Consider the following 16,976-nt stretch of genomic DNA (forward strand, 5'->3'; position numbering starts at 1 on the left):
GCTTCCGGGTGAGCGGGTCGCCGCCCGCCCCGCCCTGCCCCGCCCCTCGGCCCGCCGCCCGGTTGCGGCTCCTCCCGGAGCTGTTCCCGCTGTCCCGCCGCGGCGCGCGGACCCGCCTGCCTCACTGACCGGCCGCCGGTGCCGCCCGCTCCGCACCCTCGGCCCAGAACCCCGCGCCGTCGTCCCGGCGGGCGCCCCGCTCGCGGCACCCCACACAGGTAAGGGTCCGCCTCCCGCCGGCGGTGGGACTGGGAGCCGGCCCTCGGCCTCCGCGGCGGCGGAGCTCGCAAGCCCTACCCCGGCTCGGGGCTACCGCGTCCCAAGCGGGATCCAGCAGCTCTGATCAGCGCGAAGGGCGAGCTGGGCCGCGGAGCCATCTCCCGGGCGCGCGCCCGCCTGTGCCCCTAGCCTGTCCCGCGGCGGTATGTCCCCCGACGGGCAGCGGGACGGGCGTCGGTCCGGGGGCGGCGTTTCGGGGCACCTGCCCTTCCTCCTTGGCCCGCGCCAAGGGCAGGGTGTCCACCCCGGCGGCTCCGCAGCCTGCTCCTCTTGTGGGGCAGTACCAGTGCAGGCGCGGCTGAAGGACACCCCCGCGGTGCCCTCCTCCTGGGCAAGCGCTTCCAGGGGCCGCCCGACGCGCTCCACCGTGGGAGACACAGTACCGGGCTGCAGAGGCGGGCCTAGGGGTGCTCACTGGGATTCTGGGATCCTGGGATCCTCATCTTCACTTCACGGTGCACTTTCTTTGAGTTTACATTTAATGACTCAGCATTAATGCCTTAAACAGAAAACTGTTAAGTAGGTAATTGACTAAAGGAACACGCAGGGAGAACAGTGGTCATCAATTTTTTATGTTACCACAATGGGAGGAGAATGTGGGTGCGATAATGGAACCTGATGGAACCTGAGAGGCGGGAAGCAGGGTATGGATGGATGGGTTCTTAGTGTTGAAGGTAACATTTTTTTCAAGATAACAGTTTGTTTTGGGGGTTGAATCTGGAAAGGTGCAATTGTTGGAGAATGCAAAGTGTTGCAGATAAGAGTGAGTTGGCAGGGACTTGAGGTTTGCGGCGGTTTGAAAGTCTTGTAGAATTAACCCCGTTTAACCAACATCATGCTCTGTTTAACATGTAGAGAGATGACCTAGTGTTCTACTCATGTAGAATAAGAATTTTGGAAAGGGTGATTCATGTAGGAAGTTAGGTCACTCACGTTGTGAATCATTGATCTGGATCTTAAAGTTGGAAGACAAGAGAACTAGAAATTTGTTACTGCCGTTTTAACAGAATGCCTTCATTCATTTTGGGGGAGTGTTGTGTTATGCTTTGTTAGGTTTCTTGCTGGGTATTTATTGTCATGAAGTATGGTAAGGAAATAGAACTCTTGCTGTATGGTTGGGTTTAGAATAGTATGTTAGTTCCCTAAGTGGATTGTTCTGATTTTCCCCTTTTTTTTTGCCAGATGTGGGAAGATCAATGCAAGGGTCTAGAAAGAAGTGTCAGTGAAAAGGAGAGCAACCACCATTAAGGTATGAAAAAGTTTACTGAAAGAATCTGTGGTGTACCAAATACATAGTCCTTTGAGTGAAAGGCCTCACCCATTTTGTGAATATATCCATAAAAATGTAGAGTGAGGCTATACAGAGTTATTTAAATTCTTTTATAGAAGAAAGTCTGTATTGAAGTTGTGAATTATTATGGAATGAATTGATTTTGAACTAGAAATAACTTTTTATTGCTGAAATGTAATTTGATCATTTTTGGCTTTTACAATGTTGCTGAGTAAAATAACTGAATTACAAGAGTTCTTGATTCTTTTAGCCTTGTTTTCTTTTTCTTCTTTTTGGAATTCAAATACCTTGATTTTATTTATAAAGAACTTTAGTTAGTCGGTTATAATGTAATAGTAAGTTTACCCCTGTTGGTCTGGCTTACCAAATTCATTTAATTCTTTGACGAAATTTTGGCATCTTATTTCCTTGGGTACCCATTCTAATATTGAGAATGTTCCCTAATATTGCTTTTCATTTTTGTCCAGCTAATAGTGACTTAAGAGTTTCAGTTCTCAGTGAACAGAGATCCCCGTTTGGAAAATCCCTTGGGGAAACCACCAAACTGACAGTCTTGAGAGGTGGATATGCAAGAGAAGCTTTCTTAGGTCAGGACTTAATAAGCACCTCCATAATGAAGGAGACAAGTGATATGGAGAATATATTTGGCAAGTAGATTCGTTCTCTCTCAAAACAAAAACAAAAACATCCTTAGTAGAAATGAAAGGGAGGGAGCAGTTTCATGCAGAGCTCTTTGTGAATTGTTTACCCTGCTCCTAGAGTGAAAAGGAACAGAATTGGTGATGTATAGAAAAAATAACTCTTCCCACAGCGTGCTGGGAATGGTGATGAGGATTATTTTAGAGGAACTAAAATTCTTCTGTGCTCACCATAGGAGCGCTGTCCATTGCACCTACAAAAGAGAGGCCAGTTCAGAGCCTTTTCCTTTTAGGAAGTTGCTTTCTCTTTTGGAGAATCTGAATGGAGAGATGAACTTTTAATCAGGAAAATGTACTGCCTTATCCATTTTGCAAATAAAGAATAGCTCTATGACCATCGTTCAAAACTCAACTCTTAAAACTTCAGAAGGAAGAACTTGAGTAAGCTTGAGTAAGCTTTTTTAAACAACTTTGCCTCTCTCATGTGGTATGTCCAGAACAGCACTGTCTTCAAATATGCTAGATAAGACACCTTAGGGAATTACTTTTTGTGTGTTGTACATTGCACTTTCACTTTTAAAACTTTTTGGCCTACACTAAATTAGAACAGACCTACAAGGCACCAAGCATTGGGCTAGAAGCAGGGTTTATCAATATTTTTAAAAAACACTGGCATCCTGCCTAGTGTAGAGGAACCATAATTTATTCATTTTCCATTATTTATTTTGCCATTCCCTATTAACAGACATTTAGGTTGCTTTTAGCTTTCTATGAACACTGTTGTAATGAACAACTTACATGTAAGTCTTTGCCCTAGTCATAAGTATGCATATGGAACATATTTCTGAAAGTGTGATTGCCAGGTTGGGACTGACGTTCTGAAAATTAAAAAATTCATATCAATCCTGTGTTGGGCTTTATTTTATAATAGAAATTAACTTCTTTTTCAGTCTTGTAGAAGCAGACAGGAGCTCTTAATTACTTTGTATTCTTTATTCTCTTCTCCATTTATAAAAAATACTGCAAATGTGTTTTATTAGGCGATTTTGAGTGACAGGTGGTTAATTTTATTTGTACTAGTAAGGGTAAAAATACTGTAGCTTGAAGATGGTGCTGTTCTGGACATACCACATACTTAAATGAATACCTTTTGTACTAAGTTGATTGTTTTAGGATTTTTATGGCCAATACCAATTAGAACATTGTATATAGTTTAACTTATTGCCCTGCTGAAGTCAGCTAGTATATTATTAGTCACAGAAAGAGCCCACCTTCCCTCTTCTTCCTTTACCTTCTGCATCCTAGTCTATTCATAATAAAATAAACCTCTGTGGGGTTTGAGATCCAAAAATCTTTTTGCAAACCAGAGTGCTACTGACATATTAATTTCCCACTGCAGGAGGTAGATACGGATTCAGTCTTTATTCTGCAAAGTGTGGGCAGAGTAAGGGAGGTATAAATTTTTAATTTTTGTGTTACACAGCTCACTCATGACCAGGAGGAGTTCAGGAATCTTTGCCCTTTCAGAATGAGAAAGATTAGAGGAAAAAAGTGCTGAGGGGCCAACATCTGATGGTGAAGTTAGAACTTGTAGTGGCTGTTTCCCTTGCTGGTGCCCAGGGTCTATTTTGAGGCCTTGTCAAAGCTCGCCTGACAGAGCCTTCCACATAAATGTAATCTGTCCTGGCCCTGCTGCAAGTCAGGAAGGCCTGCGGTTTAGGAAAAGTGACAGCCACAAAGAGGGAATTTATGAAGGATGTTTGCCTTCAAAAGATTAAGGCTAAGTTTTGGGTTGAAAATCTGCTTAGCATGCATATCCTATGATCCAGTGTTTTGTCTTCCTTTTTTAAGGGAAGAGCATGATTAAGGAAGACTAATGAGGAAAGTATTTTAGAAAAATGTGCACAAGGAGGAAAACAGGATTGTACTAGGATTGATGTGATGTTCTGCTTCTGAGAGTGTCTGCCAAGGATCAGTCAGTTGTTTTACAGCAGGGAAAAACATTGCTGTTCCTGGCATGGACGGCGTGTGTTGGGGGGCATGCCCCTAGTTGAAATAGTCCAATTCAGAGACCTTCACACTTGCCACTGGGACCAACAGGACACTGGGAACAATGGACTGTTTTACAGAATGATTTTGAATTCATACAGAGAAATAAGCAACTTCCTAAATTCTCATTCTCTCCTTCCCATAGAACTGTTATGGTATCATGTGCAACATCATGAAGTTTTCTCTTTAAATTCTTGGTTATCACCCATGCTATCTCCCAGTGTAGCTACCTCCCCTACCATGTACTTTCTCATGAAAACCTTGGTGTTTTGTATTCTTAGGAATAAGTTGCTGAGTTTTAAGTTCTTTAACTGATCTCACTTCTTAGGCCAGAAAGCTGTTAAAGAGCTTAGTGCCCCGCCCTTTTACCCAAGGTCCATGTCACCATAGTTATCTGCGGCCTTGTGTAATAGCCAAGGTTGTTGAAATAATTTGGCATACAGACTTAATTTACAAATGCAAAGCCTGCATGTGGTTTCCTGTCTTTTGCTTTAGATTGTGACTCCAGGAAATGTAGTTTTGTCCTAAAAAATTTGGATTGTTAGCATTTGATGATGTTGAGGTATTTAGTATTCAGCGTGAGAGAAAAAAATAAACCGGAGTACTTTTCTTTCTTTTCCTATTACCTGGTTTGTTCCTATTATCTGTTATATCCCATCTTTGTGTCAGCCTTCCCCTCACAATGCCGTCCCCTAACCCCCCAAAAAAGTGAGGTCAGAGCAGAGAGAGTGGAAAAGAGGTTGGGCAAAATCCTTGGAGAGCAAGTGCATGTCAAGGTGTTTTTATTTTCTCAGAAGTGGGTGTCAAAGCCCTTCTTAAGGAATCATACATCATCTTTTTCCAATGTTTTCACTTTGAACCTGTATATCATAATTTTCCTTCACTATGAACACCACAATTTTAACCAGTTTTGATATATCATGTGGTTACTGATTTAGGAAACACATCTAATTTTTAAGTTAGTTGGTCTGATCACTTTGTTATTCTTTCTATATCACCCACTTCTCTAAGTAGAAACATTTTAACAGCTAGGAGCAATTAGTATCTCTCTGTATTCTAAGTTAAATAGGCTATGCTGTATGCAGAGGGTTAGGATATTAAAATATTTCCCTGTTAAATGGTTTAAAGTATTCGTAACAACAAACAAAACAATTAGTAAGCATACATGGTGTTGTTATTAACAAGTGCTACAGTTAAGTGACCTAAGGATTATAGGACTAAAGATAAAAAAAAAAAAAAAAAAGGTTTTAGATTAGATGATTTTCCCCTGTCCTGGATATTACTATATTTAAGTGGGTAGTCAAGGATATGAGAGGATCACTGTCCTCCAGTCTTACAAACTCATACTTTGCTAGTCATCCAGTTTTTTTTAGTTGTACATAACATAAAATTTATCATTTTTAACACTACAATTCTAGTGGCCTGAAGTACATTTACAATATTGTACAACCATCACCACCATCCATCCATCTCCATAACTTTGTTATCATCCCAACTGAAACTGTGCCCCTTAAATAATAATTCCTCGTTCCCCACAGCCCCTGGTAACCACTATTTTACTTATTGTCTCTATGAATTTGACTACTGTAGGTGTCTCATATATAAGTGTAATCATATACTATTTCTTCTTTATGTCTGGCTTATTTCACTTAGCACAATATGTCCTTAAGTTTTACTTGTGTTATAGTGTGTACGCAAATTTCATTCATTTTTAATGCTGAATAATATTCCATTTTATGTTTTTAATGCTGAATAATATTTCATTGTATGTATAGATGACGTTTTGTTTATCCATTTCTTCTGTTGATGGACACTTGATTTGTGTCCATGTTTTGGCTACTGTGAATAATGCTGCTATGAACACTAGTGTATAAATATTTGTTTGAGTTTCTATTTCATTTCTTTTGGGTATATATTCATAAGTGGAATTGTTGGATCATATAGTAATTGTAATGTTTTGCTTTTTGAGGAGTTGCCATACCACTTCCCATAGCATCTGTACCATTTTACAGTCCTACCAATAGTGTACTAGGGTTCCAGTTTCTCTACATCTTTGACACGCTGGTTATTTTCTAGTTTTTTTTTTTTTTAAGTAGTAGCCATTCTAATGAGTATGAAGTGGTGTCTCACTGTGCATTGCATTTCCCTGCTGATTAGTGATATTGAGCATCTTTTCATGTGCTTATTGGTTATTTGTGTATCTTTGGTGAAGTATCTATTCAAGCTTTTTGTGCATTTTTAAATTGTTTTTTTTTTTTTTTTAGTTTTAGGGGTTCTCTATATATTCTGGCTATTAATCCCTTATCAAGTATATGATTTGCAAATATTTTCTTCCATTCTTTTGGTTGCATTTTTACTGTTGCTAGTGTTTTTAGTGTTTTAAGTTTTGATGAAATCCAATTTATTTACCTTTTCTTTTATTGCTTGGGCTTTTGGTGTCATATCCAAGAATCATCACCAAGTCCAATGTCATGAAGCTTTTTATGTATGTTTTCTTCTAAGAGTTTTACAGTGTATAGCCTAAGAGTTTATAGTTTATAGCTCTTACATTTATTCTTTGATCCACTATGAGTTAATTTTTGTATATGGTATAAGGTAAGGGTTCAATTTTATTCTTTTGCATGTGGCTATCCAGTTTTCCCAGCAGCATTTGTTGGTAAGACTGTCTGTCCATTCCCCTTGAATGGTCTTGGCATCCTTGTTGAAATTCATTTGACCAAATATGCCAGGGTTTATTTCTGGGCTCTGTATTGTATTCTGTTTGTCTCTGTCTTTATGCCAGTGATACACTGTTTACTGTAGCTTTCTAGTAAGTTTTGAAATCAGGAAGTGTAATACCTCCAACTTGATTCTTCTTTCTCAAGATTGTTTTGGCTGTTCAGGATCTCTTGAGATTCTATATTAATTTTAATTTGAGGATGGGTTTTTTTCTATTTCTGCAAAAAAGGTCATTGGGATCTGATACCAGTTGCATTGAATCTGTAGATTTCTTTGGGTACTATCAACATTTTCACAATGTTAGGTTTTCTGATCCATAAACATGGGGTGAATTTCCATTTATTCATATCTCCTTTGATTTACTTCAGCAATATTTGTAGTTTTTGGTGTACAGATCTTTTACCTCCTTGGTTAAGTTTATTCCTATGTATTTTATTCTTTTTGATGCTATTATAAATAGAATTGTTTTCTTAGTTTCCTCTTTGGATTGTTCATCTTTAGTGTATAGAGATGCAACTGATTTTTTGTGTTGCTTTTGTATCCCTACAACTTTGCTGAATACCTTTAACCAAAGTTTTAAAAGCTGTTGTGTTCATTTTCTATGTTGTGAAACAAATCTAGTGGCCTAAAACAGCACGCATTTATTTTTGCACAGTTTCTGTGGGGCAGGAGTCAGCATGGCTCTACTGGGCTCTCCTCAGTGTCTCATGAGGCTGTAGTTAAGGTGTTGGCTGGACTGAATTCTGACCTGGACCCTTATAAAAATTTGCTTTCAAGCTCACTTAGATTTTTGGCAGAATTAATTTTTTTGTGGTTTTAGAACTGAGGCTTCTTGCTCACTAAAGTTTCCTTGGTCATCTAGAGGCTGTTTTCAAGCTCCTTAAGGCTACTTTCACTCTTAGAGGCAGTCTGAAGTTCCTGGCCCCATGGCATTTCCCAATATAACCAATTCATGAAGCCATCTAGGAGAGTCTAGAGCAAGTTTGCTGCTATGCACAGTCTTACATAATGTAACCTAGTCATGGGAATGACATCTTATAACCTTCGTCATAGTCTGTTGCTCCTACCTATATTCTTGAGGAGGTAGTTACACAAAGGTGTGAATGGCAGAGGTGGGGTGAAATGATGGTAGGGAACCATCTTAGAGTCAATTTGCTGTAGCTGGTTATAAAATAGAACTTATGTTTTTTATAAACACATTGTTTAAAAACCATATATATGCAATTAAAATAAGAGTATCTTCAGATAGTTTTTATTGTTATTTTGTATTTCTTCATTATTTTTTCTTCCTCTCCCTGCAACATTCCAATTTTGCAATTTTAAGTCAATAGTTGGTGTTTTCATTATAACTAAATATTGTTTACTGTTCAGCCAATATTGTGTCATGACTGTTTCCTTTCTTGTTTAACTTTCAGTTTTTCCATGGAGTTAAGAGTTGCTGGGTTTTTTTTGGGGGGTGGGTGGTGAGGGGTTAGTTTTTTTTTCATTTTATTTTCCCCAAATACTCCAACAAATTTTTCAAGTGTCTATCCTACCTTTATCTAATTTATTTTGAGCAGAAAAATTAATTTGTGAAATATAAAAAATATAAAACAAAAATACAGTTTCAGAGGAAGAATAGTAAAATGAGCATCTTTGGTCTTATTACCTAGGTCAAGAAATTGTATTGCAATTATCCTGGAAATTTCCTGTATGTATTCTTTAATGGTACCCCTTTCCTGTCATGTAATCACTATCCCATCACTGTCTTGGGCCATTTCCTGCCTAACCCTTCATTCTCAGGCCATCCTTTGTATGTGTATTTCTAATCAATATGTGATTTAATTTAGAAAAAGTGAATAGGTATACTACCCTTTTGTGTCTATTAGTCAGAATAGACTAATCTACTTTAACAAACAACCCATGAGTTTCATGGCTTAACACAATTAAAGTTTATTCCTCACTCACATCTCTGTCTGCTGTAAATTGGAAAGCAGTGGCAAAGGGGTAGTTTGTTCCACAAGGACATCCAGGGACTCAGGCTCCTTTTATCTAGTCACTCTTGTTCCCCAGGGCATCAGAGACCTTCCCTGAGTTTACTGCATTTGATTCAGATTTGAGGGCAAAGAGAGGGAGTGTGGTAGATTTCTTCAAAAGTTTGGTGGCCGGGCCTGAACATGGCATACATGACTTTGCCCACATTCCACTGACTAGAATGCAGTCAGATGGCTGCACTTGACTGCAAGGAAGTCTGTGAAAGGTACCACTGCTGTGGGCAAAAAAGGGAAAGGGCTTGGTCAACAATAAGCCAGTCTGCTGTAGTGTGTGTCCCTAAGCAGTGTATCATTTGGTTTTAAAAAAACCAAGTAGCAAGTATAAACCTAGCTATGCAAGGAAAGGTCTAAATTGCCACTGTTAAATGAGGGCTCACAGGAGAAAATAAGCTGAGCAGGGTTCTCTGAGCTCTCTTTGGTAAGTCATGGGAAAATAGTGAGCTCTGGGAATCCATAAGACCCACTCTAATCAGGGCCTGTGGCAGAGCTTAAGTCTTTCTAGGGTACTAATTATCTACAGAAATGTGGTTGGGGGAGTACACAGATACATCTATTTTTTGCTTCTAAGCTCTAGTTCTCGGGAATAGGTACAAGCAAAAGACTTCTCTGGTGTGAAGTAAGTCCTCAGCCAATCTAGTCACCAGGGGATGGCACAGTAGGAACTTGATCAACATGGGGTCAAGACAAACTGAAAGTTAAACCTGGAGCAGGCCTCACCTCATGTTAAAAACAAGTCTCAGAAGCTGTGGAGATTCTGGTGCTGACAGCCCGCCATTGTGTCTTGTGAGTCCCACCCATTGCTTCAGTCTGCCGCCGCCTTCTTGGGATATCTCTCACCCTGCTGGAGATGGAGTTTTCAGTGTTGCATTTGCTTTCTGTATGCTAAGTTTCTTGTCTCTTTATTTTTTATTTGGTGAACTAGATCTTCTAGTAGCTTATTGATAGAGGGTGTAAAAGAGGCAAAGTTTTGAGACCTTGCATGTGTCAGATTGCCTTATTTCCAAAATTACTTTTGGAAAACAACCATTCTAATTGTTAATCCTTTTTATCTAACCTGATTTTCCCACCCCTGGAATCTTATAAAATCATTCATGTCCCCTGTGTTTGAAATGCCCTTTGATAATTTACCATGAAATACTTTGGTGTGGACTCTGTTGGGCAGTTTGTGGGGTCCCTTTGAATCTGGCAATTCATGTCCTTAACTTCTGGGAAGTTACTGATGTCTTTCTGTCTGTTTCTGGGTGTGTGTGTGTGGGAGGGTGGTAGGGCGAGCAGGTATGGGAGTGGGGAGGGTCACTCACACTTCTTTTTATAAAAAGGAGCCACCAGCTGTTGGTTTCAGGTCTCCCAAGAGCAGAAGCGATGTGCCCGCGTGGAACTCATTGCATGTGTCTTTAGGTTGGAGTGGCGCTTGGATTAGCTGCTCACACTGTGCTGTCAGCTCTGCCCTCCTCTCTAATCATTCCTTCATGAACATTGTACTTACATTGCATTATATCTTGTTGACTTCTTCCTGGTTGATATCTTGCCTACCGTTTCAGGACATTACCCTTTTTATCTCAGACAGGTTTAAACTACAGAAATCTGACTAGCATGGCTAAAGAGAGGGAAAATGTTGACATCTTCCATTCTGCCGTAAAAGAATCTCATGTCACTTTTTTTTTCCTTAATGAGTGAGCTACATGGGTGGAAGGAATCACTGAATAGAGGTCTTCGAGAAAACTTGAAAATTTCAAACAATTTTGCTCTGATAATAAAAACCACGTATACCTGAAAACTGATGTTTTTCCCAGAACTTTAGGGACATTAATGTTTGCTTCTTTGTTCTAATTTGGCCTGTTGATTTGAGTCAGATTTTTAATTTTAAAGGTTAATCCAGTGGTACTCATTCTATTTAAAATTAGTAATGTATTTTTCATCTACTTAAAATTTCATTATGTCTAAAAGAGTGATGGTTAATATGAAATCTGGTAGAAAATGATGGTTTTACCAGAGATGACCAACAAATTTTTATAATCCTACTTTGCAATTGCTGTGACAGATTAAATGAATCTTTCCCCCTTATTAGTTTATTAATATAGTTTCAAAGTTGGTTATTATTATATGTTTATATTTTCATACTATGAAATAGCCCCGTTGTAGTTTTTAGCTTAAGTCATTTTTTGATAAGGTAATTACCAATAATATATAAAGCTTAAGAAAAAGGAAAATTCTTTTTTTTTTACATATTGCCTCTGGCAGTCAGTATTCATATGTATGAAGTTTTACATACATGCAGTCATACTTTACATGCCATTTTGTCATCATTTTGTACCTTGTAGGCATGATATGAAACTTGACCCTGTGTTTGCTTGCCTCCCATGAGTTGTCTGATGCCATAATTTATTACATTATATTCACAGGCCCTGACTAAAAATTACTGTTGTCAATTTGGGTTATTTCCAGTTTTGTGTTTTATTTTACTGCAATTAAAATAATTGTTTATGCAAGTAATTTTTCTGTTTTGTTGCATTATGATCTGAGTTTTATTTTTATTATGTTGCATGTTACTGTGTTACTATTAGAATATAGTTAATACTAATATTGTCAGTAGAGCTCATCCTTAATCAAAAGGAGAACCTAAGCTCTAGGGCTAATTTAAATTATTTGTTCCTTTGGGGCTTAATTCTGGCCCCTCCTATTTTATTATTAGTAAAAGATCATTTGCATGCTTCTAATCATGTTAGTTTTCATTTTCATTTCTTTTGGCAGAGGAGGTATTTCAGGGATAATTCTGTATATCTCACAAAGAAAACATACTTGCATAGTCCAGTTGGAGGACTTCCAGTTCCTTGTATTGCTGGTACATATCTAGTTAATTATAAATAGTGAAAAGTGCCTTCCCACGAAGTATGTAAGTCTAGTGTTGGATTACATTTGTCTTTGAAATATATGGTCATTCACCCATGGCTCAGCTGAGAATAACTTTAGCCAGGGGATTTACTTCTGAGTTCTGCTTTACAAGCTTCACTTTTGTTATTGTGATTTCAAATCCTTTGTTTTTTGGTATCAGTGATACCATGCATTTCCATAATTTATAAGAACTTTTACATCCATTTGATCTTTAAAGTGACCTCTGTGATGGAGGAACACGTTTAATGAAAGAGGTAAAAGATTGGTTCATTGAAAACCACAAAACTGTGGAGCAAAATTGAAGATCTTAATAAACAGGAAAACATCCCATGTTCATAGATTGGAATCGTAATATTGTTAAGATGGCAATACTGCTCAAATTGATCTGTAGATTCAATGTAATCCCTATCTGTGTCTCAGCTGCCTTTTTTCTTTTTTAACAGAAATTGATATGCCAATCCTAAAATCTATATGGAACTATAAGAGGGACAGAATAGCCAATATGGTCTTAAAGAGGAAGGACAAAGTTGGAGGACTCTCTCTTAACAATTTTCAAACTTACTATAAGTTATAATAATCAAGACAGTGCAATACTGGCAAAAGGATATACATATAAATCAGTGGGACAGAATTGAGGGTCTAGAAATAAATAAATAAAAATAAACTGACCCTTACTTTTAGGGTCAGTTGGTTTTTGACAAAGGTGCCAAGACAGTTCAACGAGGGAAAGAATAGTCTTTTCAACAAGTGGTACTGGGAAAATAGATGTTCACATGCAAAAGAATAAAGTTGGGTCCCTACCTCACACCATATACAAAATTAAACCAAAATGGATCATAGACATAAAAGTAAGAGCTAAAACAATAAAACTATTAGAAAACATAGAAGTAAATCTTGGTGATCTTGGGTATGCAGAGCTTTCTTAGATACAATAAATGAAACAACAAAAGAAAAAGTAAATTGACCTCCTCAAAATAAAATTTTGTACTTTAGCAAACACCATTAAGAAGGGATATGTAGAAATAGCGTAAGTACCTTGTCTTCTTTATAAAGAATTTCTGTGTTTCCGCTATACCTTTTTGCCTATTTACAAGGCAGTGATTATTATGTACATAGTGCCTTGCAGATTCACAGTAGATATTGTTGAAAAGGGAGAAATTAAAGACATAAAGATGTCCTAATTTTAGAACCTCCTTCATATTAATTTACATTTTAAAAACCATATCCTTACTGCACACTTTTCCCTTTCTCCCTCATTTTTGTTTTTTTCTTTGTTCTTTGCTACCGGAGCTTCTATTGTAGTCCCTTGTACTTCTGTCCTTTTCCTGTTTTCTGCTTTATTTCATTCTGTTAAGTCTGACCTATCCTCAGCAATATGTAATTCTCTCTCTCCCTTTCTTTCATCCTCTGAATGTATGTCTGTACATTTCTGAGATACTTTAAAAGCATAGGGAAAGGAGGCCATTTGAATGGTTCTAGAAAATAGGTTCTAGAGAATGTAGTTGTTGGTTACAGTACATATTCCTAATTTGGGTTCTGCACAATTGATGAAATAGTAATATAAATCATGTTGAACATACAGCCCATTAGAGTTCATTTATCAATAACATGTTAACAAGGAAGGAAATGCAACCATTGACATGTCATCTTGTGAAAAGGGTAAATGGAAAGATTATCAATTGTATTGGGTATATGAACAACTTTAAATCTAATTTCTATCAATATCCTATTTCTGGTAATTCTTAGGAATGCTGAATGTGGAAGTAAGAGATGTGATTATACAGGTTCTCATTGATTTTATTGGCATTGTATTTGCTAAAAAACGAGTTTAAATTAACCACTGTAGGTTCTGATTTTCTTCTAAGATTTAGTTTGTGTTTAGCATTTACCTTTCCAAGTTCTACAAGGTCTGCCCATTTTGCCTCATATATTGTTTTTTCAATTTATACTTTGCCTCAATGTGCAGATGTACCTGTTATTCTTTTTGGAGGTTCTGTTAATGATTTATTCATTTTATACAATGGTCTCATCTAGATATTGGCAGGCTTGATGTCTTTAACTGTAGTTCATTCCTCCTCCTTTCCTTCCTCCATTCCCCACCCTCCCCTCCCTGTACCCCTGCCCTTGACCTTGCCCTTCCTCCATTTTTTCTCTTTTACCCAGGAATTTGGGCTTTTCTCTCCTTTGCCCAAAATCTTTCTAGTGTATACATAATGATTGATATTCTCTCATACTAGGATTACCTCTGTCTTCCTTTCTATTTCAAATCAAGATTTTGTGTTGCAATTCCCAATTCCCATGCCTTTTGTTCACTTAGTCATCTGCCTTTCTCAAGCAGTTCCCTTTTTTCCCACTTTATTATGCAATTTTCAAACATATAGAAAAATTGAAAGAGTTCTGTGAACATTCATGTACCTACTACCCAGATTCCACTATTAATATGTTACTGTCCTTTGTCATCTACCTATTCCTTTATCCATTCCTGTATCTGTTATTCCATTGTTTTTGGCTATATCTCAAAATAAGCAGATGTCAGTGCACGTCAGTCCTACATATTTCAGCATGTGCATCACTGAGTAGAGTTCAATATTTCTTTGGAGGTCGTTTTCTTTTAGGTAAAATTTACATAGAAAGGTACGCAAAGATTTTAAGTGTACCATTTTATGACCACTATCATCTTTTTCTTTCTAAATCAATTGTATTCTATCTAATGAGAGGACTAACATCCATTATAAGGCCACATTTTCAAAACTGTATTCAGTTGAGTTTTCAATATAGACTTGAATGCCATAAAGTACCTCAAACATTTCTTTTTAACTTTTGTTATGTAAATATGCTACACAGTGTAATGATTACAGTTAAGGCATTAAAATTTTTTTCCATTGTTCTATGCTTCAGAAAAAATTCTTAGCATGTCTAATGATACCATGTAATGCACACTGGAGGATAACTTCAGGACATTTTTGTTTTGTTTAAAGTATGAAATTGTAAAGAAAGGCAAGGATTGTCCTTTTGTCAGCTTCATAAGGTGAATATGTAAAAGGAGTAGTTAATTCAGACACTAAACATTTATGGAGTGCCTTATAAGTGTAATAAGTGTTTGCATTTGTCTGAATCATTTGAGCCTCACATCAGTCATGTTAGTTAGCTGAGACAGCATTTCTTTCCTTGAGTAGGTAAAGAACCCAAGGTTCAGGCAGTGGGAAGAGGAAAGCAGCAATTGATAATGTAGTCAGTTGAACTCAGATCCTCTAGCTTTAAATTTGGTCCAGTGGCAATAGCTGCAATCACACTAAGTCTTTGGTTCAAGTGCCATTCCAGATACTGGGATTTGCCAATAAATAACTACTGAATGTTTTATTGTGCAAACTAGCGTTAACTGTAATGACAATTCTGTTGCAAAGATTTACTGTCCAATAGTTTGAGTTCTCTATGGTGAAATACTTAGACATAAGGGAACTGCAATTATCAGGATCCAGACAGAACTATCTAAGTGTGCCATTTTGAATGTGACATACCAATATCACACACATTCTGTTTCTCACAAAGGTGAAAATATTATGACTGAAATGCCACTTAATGTGGCAAAATGCTTGTTTTTCAGAAATTTATTAAATGAGAAGCTCATTGGAGAAGAGAAAGCCTTACAGCTATCCTGTCTATTTGGAAGGTTTATACTCCACAGCATGTTACCTCCCTTCTTTCCTTTAGGTAGACAAATACTGAATGACAAAACCATCTGGAGAAAATCAGCTTAACATTGTCTGGGTAAAGGCTTGAGAAAAATGTAGGCATTTTGTTCTTGTCAGTGGATATGAAGGTTTAGCTCTTGGTTGATACTGAAGAGAAGCTGGAAGAGATTAACATGGCTCCTGGTGAAAAGTCCCCTGAAGAAACCTCACTGGGTAGAAGCTTATGGAAAGCCCTTTATGACCAGACACTGGAAGTAATCTATGTGAGGTCAGAATCTACATTCTTATTTTTGTCATTTTGAAGATAGAATGCATAGGAGCTGAAAACCTTTAATTAAAAAAAAATTAGTAAGGGTATCTGCCTAAAGAGGACACATAATATAATTCTTTCAAAAGCACTACATTGTTTTTTGAAATAGGTAATTGTTAATCTGCCTCAGTGCAACTGAAAAAGGAGACAGGACCTGGCCATTCAGTCATGTAAACACCTAGGTAGATGGGACAGGAAGGACAAGGAAGACCGATAGGAAGTTGTTCTCTTTTTCTGCTTATCGTATGCCTCTGTCCCTTTTCTTGTCATCTTTCTCTCAGGGCTGGCTAGCCTGAAGCTTGTTGAAACAGTTTTGTTTTGAGGTATTTTTAGGAAAAGATAATTCTTTATGTAAATCTCTGTGCTAGAAATATCCTGGTAAGTCCAACGTCTAAGGCAATGTTAGTTGAGAAGGAAGGAAAATGGATAAAGAAAGAGGAGAAAGAAATACGTTCGAAAGAGTGCCACCAGCAGTGGCCTCAGATAGTGTGTCTTAGCTGCATAGCGTATTGTGCCTCATTTGAGTGCGACCTGCTTAAGGGCTCCTTTATTCTTTGAGCCTTGAATATGAATGTTTTAATTTTTAATGCATCTCCCTTTTCCCAATGCTATTGAAATGTTAGAGAATCAAGGAGAAGGAAAAAATGCACCTATAATCCTATACTCCTAATGAAACCAGACAAACTTGACACACTTCAGCCAAATCTTTATTTCTTCTTCTGTAATTATTTTTGGTGTCTGGAATTTAAAAATGTCTCTGTCTTTGTCTCCTGCTTCTGTGAAAGATCTTTCAGTGTGTCCTTGGGGAGGTGGCTGAAGGACAAATTTTGGGTGATAGCATGGTGCATCAGTTAAATTGTCACTCTAGTCTGAAAAGGAGTTTTGTATTGCATGCTGCTTTTTTCTCAGTAGGGACTAATATTTGTACATTAAGGATTTTTAAAATGATGCTGAGGGTGAGGATGATGATAGGAGACTTCTGAAGAAACTGCTCTGTACTCCTCAGCATATCTTGATTTGTGGCTGGGATTTATCAGCTGCTGCTCTCAAACATACATTCTTCTTCCTTTTTCC

At 37.9% G+C, this 16,976-nt stretch overlaps 1 protein-coding gene across 30 annotated transcripts in view; it reads left to right on the plus strand.

Moving 5' to 3' along the window:
* Positions 1–75: 75 nt before the first annotated feature.
* Positions 76–16,976, plus strand: part of LRRFIP2 (LRR binding FLII interacting protein 2) — a 140,217-nt gene continuing 123,316 nt past the window's right edge. For 11 of the 30 annotated variants that reach the window (XM_036921590.2, XM_057492594.1, XM_057492595.1 and 8 more), the window contains exons 1-2: positions 79–218; positions 1,462–1,528. The gene's annotated coding sequence lies outside the window, so the exon portion shown is untranslated. Of the gene's footprint in view, positions 219–598; positions 735–1,347; positions 1,367–1,461; positions 1,529–2,037; positions 2,218–16,976 lie in introns of those variants that run through there. The other 19 variants (XM_036921576.2, XM_036921584.2, XM_036921581.2 and 16 more) reach the window with 8 other exon arrangements.

Source organism: Manis pentadactyla, chromosome 14 (assembly GCF_030020395.1).
Source record: "Manis pentadactyla isolate mManPen7 chromosome 14, mManPen7.hap1, whole genome shotgun sequence".
In the NCBI taxonomy this organism is placed as follows: domain Eukaryota; kingdom Metazoa; phylum Chordata; class Mammalia; order Pholidota; family Manidae; genus Manis; species Manis pentadactyla.